Here is a 12,118-nt window from a genome sequence, read left to right on the forward strand (position 1 = left end):
CCTTAATCTGTCAATGGGAGGCCCTTCTCTTCCAACATTCAGACACATAACCATCCTCCAGACAGAGATCCAAACCACGCCCACCTAGTGCCCCCTGCCCTGGGTAAGACCAGTCCCCATCTCCTCTGGGTTTAAGGGCCCTTCAGACGTCTACTGAGAAAGAGCAGAGGGGTGGGAAAAAGAGGGAGATGAGATGAGTAGAAGAACAGAAAAGACTGGAGAGAGGGTTGAAAATGTTACAAAAAAATGACAGCGAGGTGTGAAAAGAGAACGATTTGAGGAGGGAGAGGAGATGAATATTGCATCGGGCCCCTGAGGGTTGTGTCTATAGTTCATGCTGTGTATTAATGTCTGAAGCGCTGGTATTCTCTGTCATGCTAATCTCACTGTGTTTCTTTGTTGTGTTGGCTGGTGTCTGCGAGTGTCACATACATTCATCTGGGCTCTCTTCCTCTTCTTTCTTCTCATTATGTCCCGCCCTTTTGGAGTGGACGATCAGAGAGAGTAATAGGGGGTAAACAGTGCTGTTGTCTAAAAGGATCACATTTGAATAACTAATACATTGTTTAGCATTAGCATACATTAATTATTCAGCCCTGCAAAGGTGCTAGCTATTTTTCAAATAAGCTTCAGTTGTTTTTTCAGTCGATGTTGTCACAAGGAATGCTTCCAGGAATCAGGTACATGAAAGAAAAAAGAGAAAAAGAAAACTGTTCGGGCGCCTCGGCTTAGCATCATCAGCTCTGTGGGCCCTTGGGTTTAACGATGATATGTGCATCCTTGTTTAACTTGTTTGATGCAACTACCAGAGTGGAACATTTCAGAGGTGTGTTGAATAGTCAGCAAGCTGTTTTTCAACTTCCTCCTGATTACTTTATCGATTTGAAATCTTGGACTAGAAGAGAATTTGCGAGAGCCAAAATTTCCTGGAGGTAGCGTATCTCTCAAGTCTCAGTTGGTGTGGATAGAGGAGAGGAGGGGGATCTCCTCCTGCGTGTTTATCCACAGTAATCAGGAGTCTGTGAAGCAGGAGTGGAGGCTTGGCAGTGAGGGGACCCTGCCACATTAGAGAGGAATGAATAGCAATGTGCCAAGCCTGGCACAGCAACACTTTAGACACAGCATCCTTTCTGATTTGGTCAAAACTTAGGAGGCATAGAGAGAGAGAGACGTTCAGACTGTTAATCTGGAGCAAACTGGACCAATGTTTCAGTTTTGTTGTGCTGTTTCTTTTTCTTTTTTTCTTCCCTTCGCTCATGAACTTTTGCAGCAAAGCAATGGGGAGGAACAAAAGAAACTGTTCTGGGTTGACAAAGAGGAGAATAGATGGTATGCGAACGACAAGCCGCCATCTGCTCTGGAGGACGACCAAAATCTTGACACACTTCAGCAATCCCACAATCCCCTGCTCCAGGAGCGTTCCAGGCGCCCCATTCATACTCTCCCCTCCGCTCCCAGAGTCTGTGTGATTTCCCTCTTTTCTCTCCTCCTCAATTAAGTCATTAATTCCTTTCTTCGCCCCCCTCTTAATGACCGCAGAGGCACAAACAAGCCCTGGTTGCTTCCTATTGAGGCCCTGTGATTGGGCATAATTGCTGCGAGGGCCTAAGTACAGGGAGGCAGGACTGAGGGAGGAGGGAAGCATTGTTTTTTGGCGGCAGCAAAGAGCAGAGCAGGGAAGAAGATGCACATTAAGTGGGACCCTTCCTCTCTTGACCCGTGACACATTAGTGTCAGTGAACATTCACCTATCCTATTCAGAGAGAAGGTGACAATGAATTGAACAAATCCGGACCGGTAAGGCAAAACAAGGGGAGAATTGCTAGAATCGAGCCTGATAGAAAACACAGTGGACTGCATACATTTCCATGTTAAATAGCAGATTCTTTGTCAAACTCCTTTTTTTTTTTTTTTTTTTAACTTATTTTGGATTATTTTAAATCCTTCCTTTGAAATCAGGATTCTCCTCAACCTAGAGCTGAATTAGCAAATTTAAAAAATGATTGGTATAAATGGTTGGTATTGTGACACTTGTTTGCCATATTAACAAGCTTTAGCATGTCCTAATCACCTGACAGAAAAGCAAGACTCACTTTTTCCTGCTCCAATTCAACTACACTGTCTTACTCAGACAAACCTGGAAGCTGGTCCAGTAAAGGGAAGACACAGGATTGGTTGCGACCAATGCTAGCTCCCTGCACAGAGCGAGCAATGGCTTCTAGCAAGCTATGTCCACCAAGGATGCCCTCCAAGGGAGAGAGGGAGTCAAACATTCCTCCCTAAAATCAGCCGACTTGTTTGGCTGATTGTTTATTATTTGACCATCTGCAAAAAACGTTGAGTGTGTGTTCGTGTGTGTTCGTGTGTGTGTGTGCATTTATGTGTGTTGTTGTGCTTGGCAGGGAGGGCGGGGCTTGGTCAGCCCAGGGATGTGCGGGGAATTAGACAGTCTTTAATAACACATTTTGGGGATAAATGCATTTTTGAAATACTCACAGATTGCTCCATTTATAGATGCAGGGAGGTCGGAATGGAGAGGAAAAAAAGAGAAACAGAAGCAGAGGGGAACAGATATAGTAAATCTCCAGATTAGAGATTAGCCATAGTAGCAGATTTAAAGGGGTGTCTGGTCCATGGCCAGCCTGCTCAGGCATCTATCTGGCTTCTGCTGGCCAGGCCTTCCATGGCCCTCTTAAGTAGATCCCTCAACCCTTGCTGTCGACGCAATGTTGCTGCTGTTATCTCTCGTGGTATCCCTTTCTTTTCTCTCTATCTTTCCAGGGGCAAAGTGTTCTGCTCGACAAAGTCCTAGATGGAAGATGAGAACACATTTTATTCAACCTTTCCTTCTCGACATCCAGAATCTTTTGGTTCACTTTCCATTATTATCCCACCTCAATTTTAAACTTCAAAGCCCCCTTGTTAATATCCAGAGCATAGACGCAGTTAAGCACCACACTGACAGCTCACTTTGCTACTTTTAGGAAGGGATGGAGGGGATGAAGGGGATGGAGACAGGGCGAGGTTGGCACATTTACTCTTTTTAAACATGCATTGGTAAGAGTTGGTGTTCGTGTGATGCAATGAGTGATGTTCCACTTGGCACAAATGATTATCTTTGATGTTTTAGACCCTGTAAGCACTTCTTATTGGGAAGTAATTCCTGTTTTAACATGGGTTTAAGTAATCTGCTGTAATCGTCACTTTCACCCAAACACACTCATGTATGTACAGAAAAGCAGTAGGTCAAATAACTATTAGAAACACTAGTGGTGTAAATCCCATTGAGGCTAAGCTGTAGGGGTTGGGCGCCAAAGGTAAGAGGTTAAATATGATCTGTGGGAACTTTTACTGCATTGGCCATTTAACCCTTTTATATCTTTTTAATCGGGTTTAGAACATGTTTAAACAGACATTTTGGGCATCTGTTTACTCCCCAAATCTCTTGAGCATACAAGCTCATTGTCAACAGCTGGACACAAGTGCAAGTGCACTGATGCAGAGACTTCGTTTAAATAACAACTATATATTTATAAATTATCCAATAATCAGTAACTCCCAAGTGTTGGCCATTGCCCCCTGGTGGTCCCTGAAGTTACTGTGGGTGGGCGACACAAGGTCATGACAAACAGTTTTACATTTGACTTTAAACTTTAAACGTCTTTAAAGTAGTGGTAGGAATATGTATGGACTATTTATGTGCACTGTATTGTGTTAAGCGAATAAACATTTTTTACTTTTGGTTTATGCATTAGAAAGGGAACCCAGAGCTTCAATCAGAGAGGGAAGGATTTGGAGATTTCAAAGTGGGCTTTGTCATTTCAATTTGTGAAGTTTACAATAATCTGCCATACAATATTTTCTAAACAATACATGTTTTTTACCCAAAAACAAAAAAATACATTTTATTAAAAATAACTCTTGCATATGAAACATTAGAATATTCAATATTCCCAATAACTTGCGCAAGTCAGTGTATTTTACACTTCAGAGCCTTACACAAAAACTGACCTGCTGTATCTTGCTATCCTGCATTATTCTTCTCTAAGCTGCTTACAACCCAGTTGTGGTCTGATACTGAGATGAAATCTTAGAGAGGCGTGTCTCTGGACCCAGGAAGCGGTGGCCACTGATTGAAGAATAGAGCTCTTGGATGGACGATGTGCTCTAGGGGTATCATACACACCCCAAAAGACGGTGGGACACAATGAGAAATCACAGCTCTTTCACTTTCCCTCCATCTGCCCGCCACGGAGCGTGCTCAGTGTGTGCCACTTGGCTTAATTCTGTCCCATCAGCCACCACAAAAGCCCCCCGATCCAATCGGAGGGGATCAGACCCGGGCCAAGACCATGAGACGGGGAGCCAAGGAACAGACCAGAATCAACAGCCCATTCTCCCAAGATCACAATTACACACACACTCTCTCACACACAAACACACGCACACTCTCTCTCTCTCTCTCTCACACACACACACACACCATGCACACACACGTAAAGAGGGAAGAAGAGACACAGAAAAGAATATGGCGTAGGGAATGGCTTGGGAATGTGAAAAAAGAGATGAGTGATATTTTCAACTTTAATTCTTTTAGTCCAACTAGTTCCATCTCTGCCTCCAGGGATGGATGTAGAGAGTAGACAAAAGTCAAACAAAAAATGAGAGAGGAAAATGTACCATATGTTACAGATGGTAAGCTATTTAAAAAAAAAAAAAAAAACAGGCCAGGAGATCAGGGTAGAAAGATGAGGACAGAAAACGCTTTTCTCTAATACCACAGATTCTCTCTCTCTCTCTCTCTCTCTCTCTCTCTCTCTCTCTCTCTCTCTCTCTCTCTCTCTCTCTCTCTCTCTCTCTCTCTCTCTCTGACTGTTAATTGTGTGAGAGGAGGTCATCAGTAGCAGTGCATTAGAATAATGGAAATAGATGGCGGAGACCTACGGATGGCAACACAAGCCATCTTCCCTATTTGCATGGCTGTGTGCTCCAGGACAATTATGTCATTATCACAGACCTCGCTGTGTGTGTATGTGTACGTGTCTGTATGTGTGTGTGTGTGTGTTTTCTGTACGTGTGTGTGCTGCATGACAGGTGGGCTAACGAAGCTGCTAAGTGCCAAAGAAATCTGAACTTACATTTAATTTTTGGTTGATTTTAAAAATCGCTTTTAATACTGAGTTCTCTGTCTGTAGGGGCCTTTTAAAATGTTCTGTTTTATTAAACGAAACTCCTCAACATCTTAGTTAATTCATTCTTCCAGACTTTCCTCGAACATTTTTTCAGGCTTTTGTCTTTGTGTTGAATATGAAGGTGAACTTAATGGACAGAGGTGTTGGCTTACTGTCAGACTGAACCTACATATAATCCCTGGAAAATTATTTACAATGATGTTTTTACAGAATAAACAGTGAATCAGTGAGTGTTAGAGATGCTAGCAGGTGAATCTTTTGACTATTGAACAGAGCCGGGAAAATCTTTCCCACATCAGGTTTTGCACCAAGCTAAGGTGAGCTGCTTGTTGGAGCCAAATATTTAACAGATAGTAATATATCAATCTCCTTATCCAAATCTTGACAATGAATATCCCTATTCAGACTTCCGTTTGAAGCCCTGATATTTACTTGAGCCTTGTGTATTTCGCCTTCAATCTAACTAACCCTAACCCTAACCCTAATGTTGCAGAGGTTTAATAGCTTTTCAGAGGCCAGACTGTTCATCAGAGCCAGCGCTGTGTGAATGCATTTCTGACTTTGTGTATATTTAGAGCTCCCACTGTGCTTCCACAGCGCAATGTTAATTCAAAGACTGGGAGCCCAATCTTACACTGTCGTGGAATCAGTTTGAATGTACAAAGATGGGAGGATAGCTGAGCTTAGTTATGGCCTTTTGGGAAAAAAGCAGTCTGAAAAAGGTTGTAGGCAAAAACTTTTCGTTTTTAACCCAAAGCTTCAAAACTGTTTGTGTTTTCAGTTGTTCTTTTCTAAAATGTCGCCGACTTCAAGGAATTTTTAATCCTTCTTTTAACCTTTTGAGTCATCTTGAGTCGTCTCTTTTCTCAACACACCATCAACTTTGACTCCAAAACAGGGGGATTCCCATCTTAGCTCTCTGCCCGTCACCTTGTGACCCTGCCATGCTATATATGGATCCAGACATGGCCCTTCCTCCGTTTCCAGGATGCGGATGAAAAAAAAAACAACAGACATGCTTAAGAAAATAGTCAAAACTCATCAATGACAATGTCTTCCCTACTTCCTTCTGTGTGTTCTGCACCCCTTAAATGAGTGTGGCCTCTCAAAAATGTCAAACGTCATCAGGGACCCAAGACTTAAAATAACATTGCAAAGTGTAGAAATGGGTGACCTTAGACCCAAACAAGTGTCCTCTGCCTCCGCTGTACATGGCTGACACTTCCTGTAATCATCAAGACACGGAAAAGAGGGCCACTTACTAACCACGCACTGTCACCTCTGTTACGGTGGACGCAGTGTGTGTTTGTGTGTGTGTGTGTGTGTGTGTGTGCTCTTTTCTCACTTAGGTTATTCCCCTCTAAAATAAGTAATAACCCTTTCAAATCACCACCAGCGTGGGCCTTTTCTCTCCACTCTCAAAACAGCAGGAAACATACAAAGTACATGTTTTGATGGAGGCAGCCGGACCACAAATTTAAAAAATTAGAATTGATATGACAAATCGGAGCAGTTATGATCATGAACAACAAGAGGCCATTAAATCCATCAGCTTAGTCTTCAGGCTGTTTCGGTAGCGTCATAGATGTTGGACAACATGCATTTATCTCACTAGCAGGCGGCATTGTGGAGAAAAGGTGTGAGGTGTTTTTTTTTCTGTGAAACCTCTTAGCGTCCCATAATCAGGAGTGATAATGTGTCTCATTCTATGCTAATGTGTGTGTTTTACAGCAATCAGGCGACAGGTGATGATAGCACACGCACTGAGAGATGTTCTGCTGTGTTCATGTGAGGCCGGTATGTGTGTGTGTAAACGCGCAAGTGTGGACGCAAGGCACCATTAGTGACTTCCCAGGTCCTCTTCAGGAATACAATGGGCGGCGAAATTGCTTTAATGGAAAAAGGCTAATGTGAGACACACACACACATACACATGTACACGTCCACACACACATGAACGCACCGCCTTAGCAAATCACTCAAGCCGCTGAGAGGTAGAAAAAGGGAGGATATTATCACTTACACTTGAAAAAATAGAGATGGAGGAGAGAGAATAGACAGCGAGGAGCGAGTTGGCGCTGCTCTTCTTCCACTTACTTTATGCTTCCACCCACTAGAGTCGGTAGTTTTCCAAAACAGACTCACAGATTCTCAAGTAAAGATACAACAGATTTTTTTCCCCTAACCTGTCTCTTTATCCTTAAAAATGCAGGTTTGAAGCGAGACAGAAATGAAAACTGAGCAGGAGGCTGTACCATGATTCTGTTCTCTTACACCTCTGGTACCTCATCCCCTCATTAAAAGTCTTTTTGTTGGTGTGACAGAGCCGAAAAATGTTTGCTTAATTTATGACAAAATATTAAAAAGGCAGACTCAAAGGAGCCATACTTGAAGGTATAATATATATTATTGGTCTATTGGTATTATTGATCCAAAACACAACTGTCCCTTCAGCGGATCGCTTGCCTTCTCCCCTACCCGAGCTCGTATAGCATGTTTCTAGTCGTCTGACTACTCAAAGCGCTTTTACACCGCATGTCACACCGACCCATTCACACACTGATGGCGTTGGTTGTTATGTATATGACCATCACAACAAATCCATACACATTCACACACCCCTGGCGCAGCAGGGGGAACAATTCTGGGTTAAGTGTCTCGCCCAAGGTCACATTGGACACATTGCTCGCAAGAGCTGGGTAACGAACCCTCAACCTTCTGATTGAGAGACGACAGCTCTACGAACGCACAAATTACTGATGCTCTGTCACCGACAAATTAATGCATATGAAAATAATTAGTTACTTCTGATGGTCACTTTACATAGCAACCACTGCCATCAGTGTCTGAATGGGTAGGTGTGACATATGGTGTAAAAGCTCAAGTTTCAAGTGAAGAAACCTCTGAGCAAAACACAAAGATGCTGAAGGAAGTGCAATCCCATCCTGTATGAACGCAAAGCCAAAGACATCAAGCCCAGGGAGTTTGAGTTCACTCTTTTTTTTATAAAGGTATTACTCATGTAGTATTCAGAGAGGATATATGTGATATCTGTTGTATGTCGGAGACCCCACTTGAGCTTTAAACGTTTCAAATACAACATTTTAAACGTTTAAAGCTCAAGTGGGGGACTTTTTGTTTGGGCTAAGTTTGGCAACCCCTGTGGACAAAGTGGTACTTCTTATCTCTTTGCTTATTTTATCCTGTGTTGGTTAGAAGTGTTTTTGAAGAAAAAAAAAAGAACATCATGCTTTCTTCTAACAGTCATAAATATCACACATTGGGTATCTGTGTCATGGAAACATCTAAAAATAGGCTTTAGTACTACGTCTGACACCTACGCCTGATTAGCATTTACAGGCAGAAATACTAAACTGTTTAGTTCCTAGAATGGCTCAAGTTCTTGAAAACACAATTCTACTCAAAGTAAGCTGTTTGAGAAAGTGTAATAAAAAGGGCTTCAAAAACTGTTTTTTCTCTTTATTTTGTTGAATCTCAATGTCTCCTTTTTTTGTTTAGCTCCTTATCGCTGGGTGTCACTACAAAAACCTTTTTTCTTTTCAATAATGGAAATGTTCAGGCATAAGTAATATAAAAGTATAGTACTTGTTTTGGAAATGATTTACATTTGTCTTGAAACTACGAGGAACTGACTTTTGGTTAACAGTGAACCTGCAAATCCATCATGATCTGAAACCACTGAATGTGCAATCAACCAAATTAGCATAACTTCAACAAACAACTCAGGCTCTCTTTTCTTTGAAAGACAGGTCGTCACACACACATGCACACATGCACACACGCACACACACACACACACACACACACACACGCTGCTCTGTAAGACGAGGCACGTCCCTCCTTTGCTTCTAAACGGTCTCATCTGTGCCCTGCTCAAGGCTGGCGAGGCCTGCAGCATCTGTTTGACTGCAGGCCATGCCATAAGGTGCCAGGACTCCAAGGATCCTCCACACTCCCTCAAGAACACTGCTCTCAGCCCTGCTCACCCCACCCTTCACCCCTTTGTACCCTTTTCACATCTCACCCTCAGACATTCTGGTTTTTCCCCTGCTCCCAAAAAAATAACACCCAAAACTAGTTAAAAACACCAAACTAAAACTAGCCCCTGTCTGTTCATCTTTTTATCCCATCAAAATTTCTACACCTCCTCTGCCACAAAGTTATGCCCCACCTAATTGTGTTATGCCCTCCCTATGACACCTCCTGTGAGATGTCATCTACCTCCCTAATCTGCAGCCCATCTTCCCAGAGACTCCCCCTTTCTCTCTCTCTTTCTCTGAACCTCTTCCTTTGCTCTCTCCCTCGAGGGTGAGTGAGTCTGGCTGGGTCTGTAACGTGTGCTGTGTGTGTGTGTGTGTTGTAACAGAACGTGTCTCGCCAGGAAGACTCGGCCTCGCAGGAACAGACAGATTAGTGGGTAGATTTTAGCTCCCAGGGTGGCATTCAAGCTGCATTCCCAGGAACACTCCTTAACAAGCGTCTCATCCCCCTCCAGGTCGCCTGCGGCAAACCCCACAACCCCAAACACAAGGAGGGGAGAAAGTGATCTGATGGCACTCTGTTCTTTTTCCCTTATCTTTTTTTTTAAAGCAGGATTTGCCGTAAGTGTTGGAGTTCTTAGCATGTGTTTGTTCGTACTAACAAGAGCGCCTGCTGATACCTTCTCAACCCTGGAAAGGGAGGATGGACAGAGTGAGTAAGGAGAAAAACCGGAGGGATGATAAAGGCCTTGGAAGAGACACAGTTAGGGGGAAGGGAAGAGGGGGTTGTCGGCTAACAAGCGGTGTGTAGTCACAGAAGGTGTGTGTAGCCAAGCGTGAGGAAACGGTTGAGACAGCGAAGGCCCACTGAGATGACTGTGGAGCTAATGCTATGTTAGTGAGCTGCTAACGGCATGCCTGGGCCCCGGCGCACTGCCCTTCCACACGGATCACAGAGGCCTACAGCACAATGAAAGGAGACACCTCAGGTCTGGGGGGGAGGTATTACAAGTGACACGTCTTTTGGGCACCGGTTGGGACTCCTTTACCATCTGAGCCTCTCGCATCATCATGAGTCACACGCAGACTAGTCGGTTATATAAAGAGACGCTTAAATTCAATGTGGCAGGGAAGGTGAGATAGACCAGCGCTCAGAGCAGGAAAAATAACCCACACTTCTAATCAAGGTATACAGAGGATGCTGTATGCAGCTAGGCACCTTAGGTAATTTGATTTGAAAGGAGTAGCGTCATCTCTCGGGCATTTGGGCTGCATTAACACTTTTTCTCTTTCTCTTGACATTGTTTTCCATATCTTAAACTTAAGTAACAGTTTAACAAACTGTAAAATGAAACAGGCTTTCACTGATTAAAAAAATAAAAATGCTGCTAAGCTAATTCTTGCTAGAAAAAGGGAGAACTTAAGTTGTAGTTTGCTTTTCCTGCTTCTTATATGTTAGGCCTCCATCGTCTTACACAGACAGAGTTGTTACTGTGCCAGACAAAGCACAAACTTGCCAGCCACATTTTGTCGCATGTAAAATACATGAAAGGGAAACCATTCTCCATTCAAACATTTCAGAACTGTCTCTTTGGAGTTATATGTGATTCTATCTAACTAAATAACTAATTAACTGGGAGTGACCTTTGCCTTTAAGCATGACAAACAAAACACAAGTCCATCCAGCATTATAAATAGATGGAATACCTCAAAGAAAACATGTGACAATGGCTCTCCTTTTAATAAGCTTCTTGGATTTAAAAAGATGACAATAATGAATGTTGGAGAGCTCCCTCTTCACAAACTGAAAGTCATTTCTACAAGGCCTTGTCTCAGTTTCAAATAAAGAGGACTAATGAAATATACACCTTGTGGTTTGTATCATTATCTCTGTGACTAGATGCTAAAATGGCCTACTTGATAAATAAGTTCACTTGTTTCTGAAATGACATTTTTGTAACTCTAATCATTTGTGTCATGTACAATGTGCCTGGCCCTGGTCTTGTCTCGATCATGATTTGATCCTCACACCTAAAACACCGTTTCCACAGAGCCGTAGTTTTGTTTTTGCTTAACTTTTTTTTTTTTTTTTTTTACTTAATTTATCTATGGCAAACTAACTTATGGCTGGCCTCACATATAAAGCAGAACATGTGTAGGGATGTCTTACGATGACCTGCTGGGCCTATGTTTCCACTGACCTCTCCTTGACTGTTGTACTGTTTTGCATTACAGTAAGAAGCCACACAGATAATAAAGGTGCACCAGCGAACTGTAGGTCAATGACCTGTTAGTATGATCACCAAACCCTTCAGGCTGATTAGTGGTTAATTTTGGGGTTGTGTTTACTGACTCTGATATACACGCAAGCTGATTCTACTGACAACACATGACATATCTTTTACATTTACCTCATCTCTACAGCACAGCTTTATTTTGTTCAGCCCGTTGGAAGAGTGGAGGTAAGAGACAGAGCTGCTTTGTACGATCTGATCAGATTAAGGCGTGAGACAGCCAGAGGCAGCAGTGACAAGTAGTATTACAGCAGTTAATTAAAGGCAGACCAAGAGAAGATTTAATTAGACCTTTATTTTTATCTGGAGCTGACCACTTTTGTTAATATATGTTCTTTATTACATTGTGTAAGGCAGTTAGATTTTTTGCAGATTTGTATAGTTTCTGCGTTTTGCTTATGCCTTTGCTCCTTTTCTTCTGTTTATTGCTATTGTTTGGTTGGGAGCCTTTACGTGCGAAGACACTGAACACCAGCTGCTTTTGCATGTTTCCCAACAAAACCACATTAACCAGTATATAAAGAACATCGAGAGACTGAATAAATAACAGCCTGGAATAAGTGATGAAATCAAAATCGTAAAAGCTTAACCTGTTAATAATATTGTTTACCTGTACATTACCATGTGCTTT

Source organism: Symphodus melops (genome assembly GCF_947650265.1).
Source record: "Symphodus melops genome assembly, chromosome: 1".
In the NCBI taxonomy this organism is placed as follows: domain Eukaryota; kingdom Metazoa; phylum Chordata; class Actinopteri; order Labriformes; family Labridae; genus Symphodus; species Symphodus melops.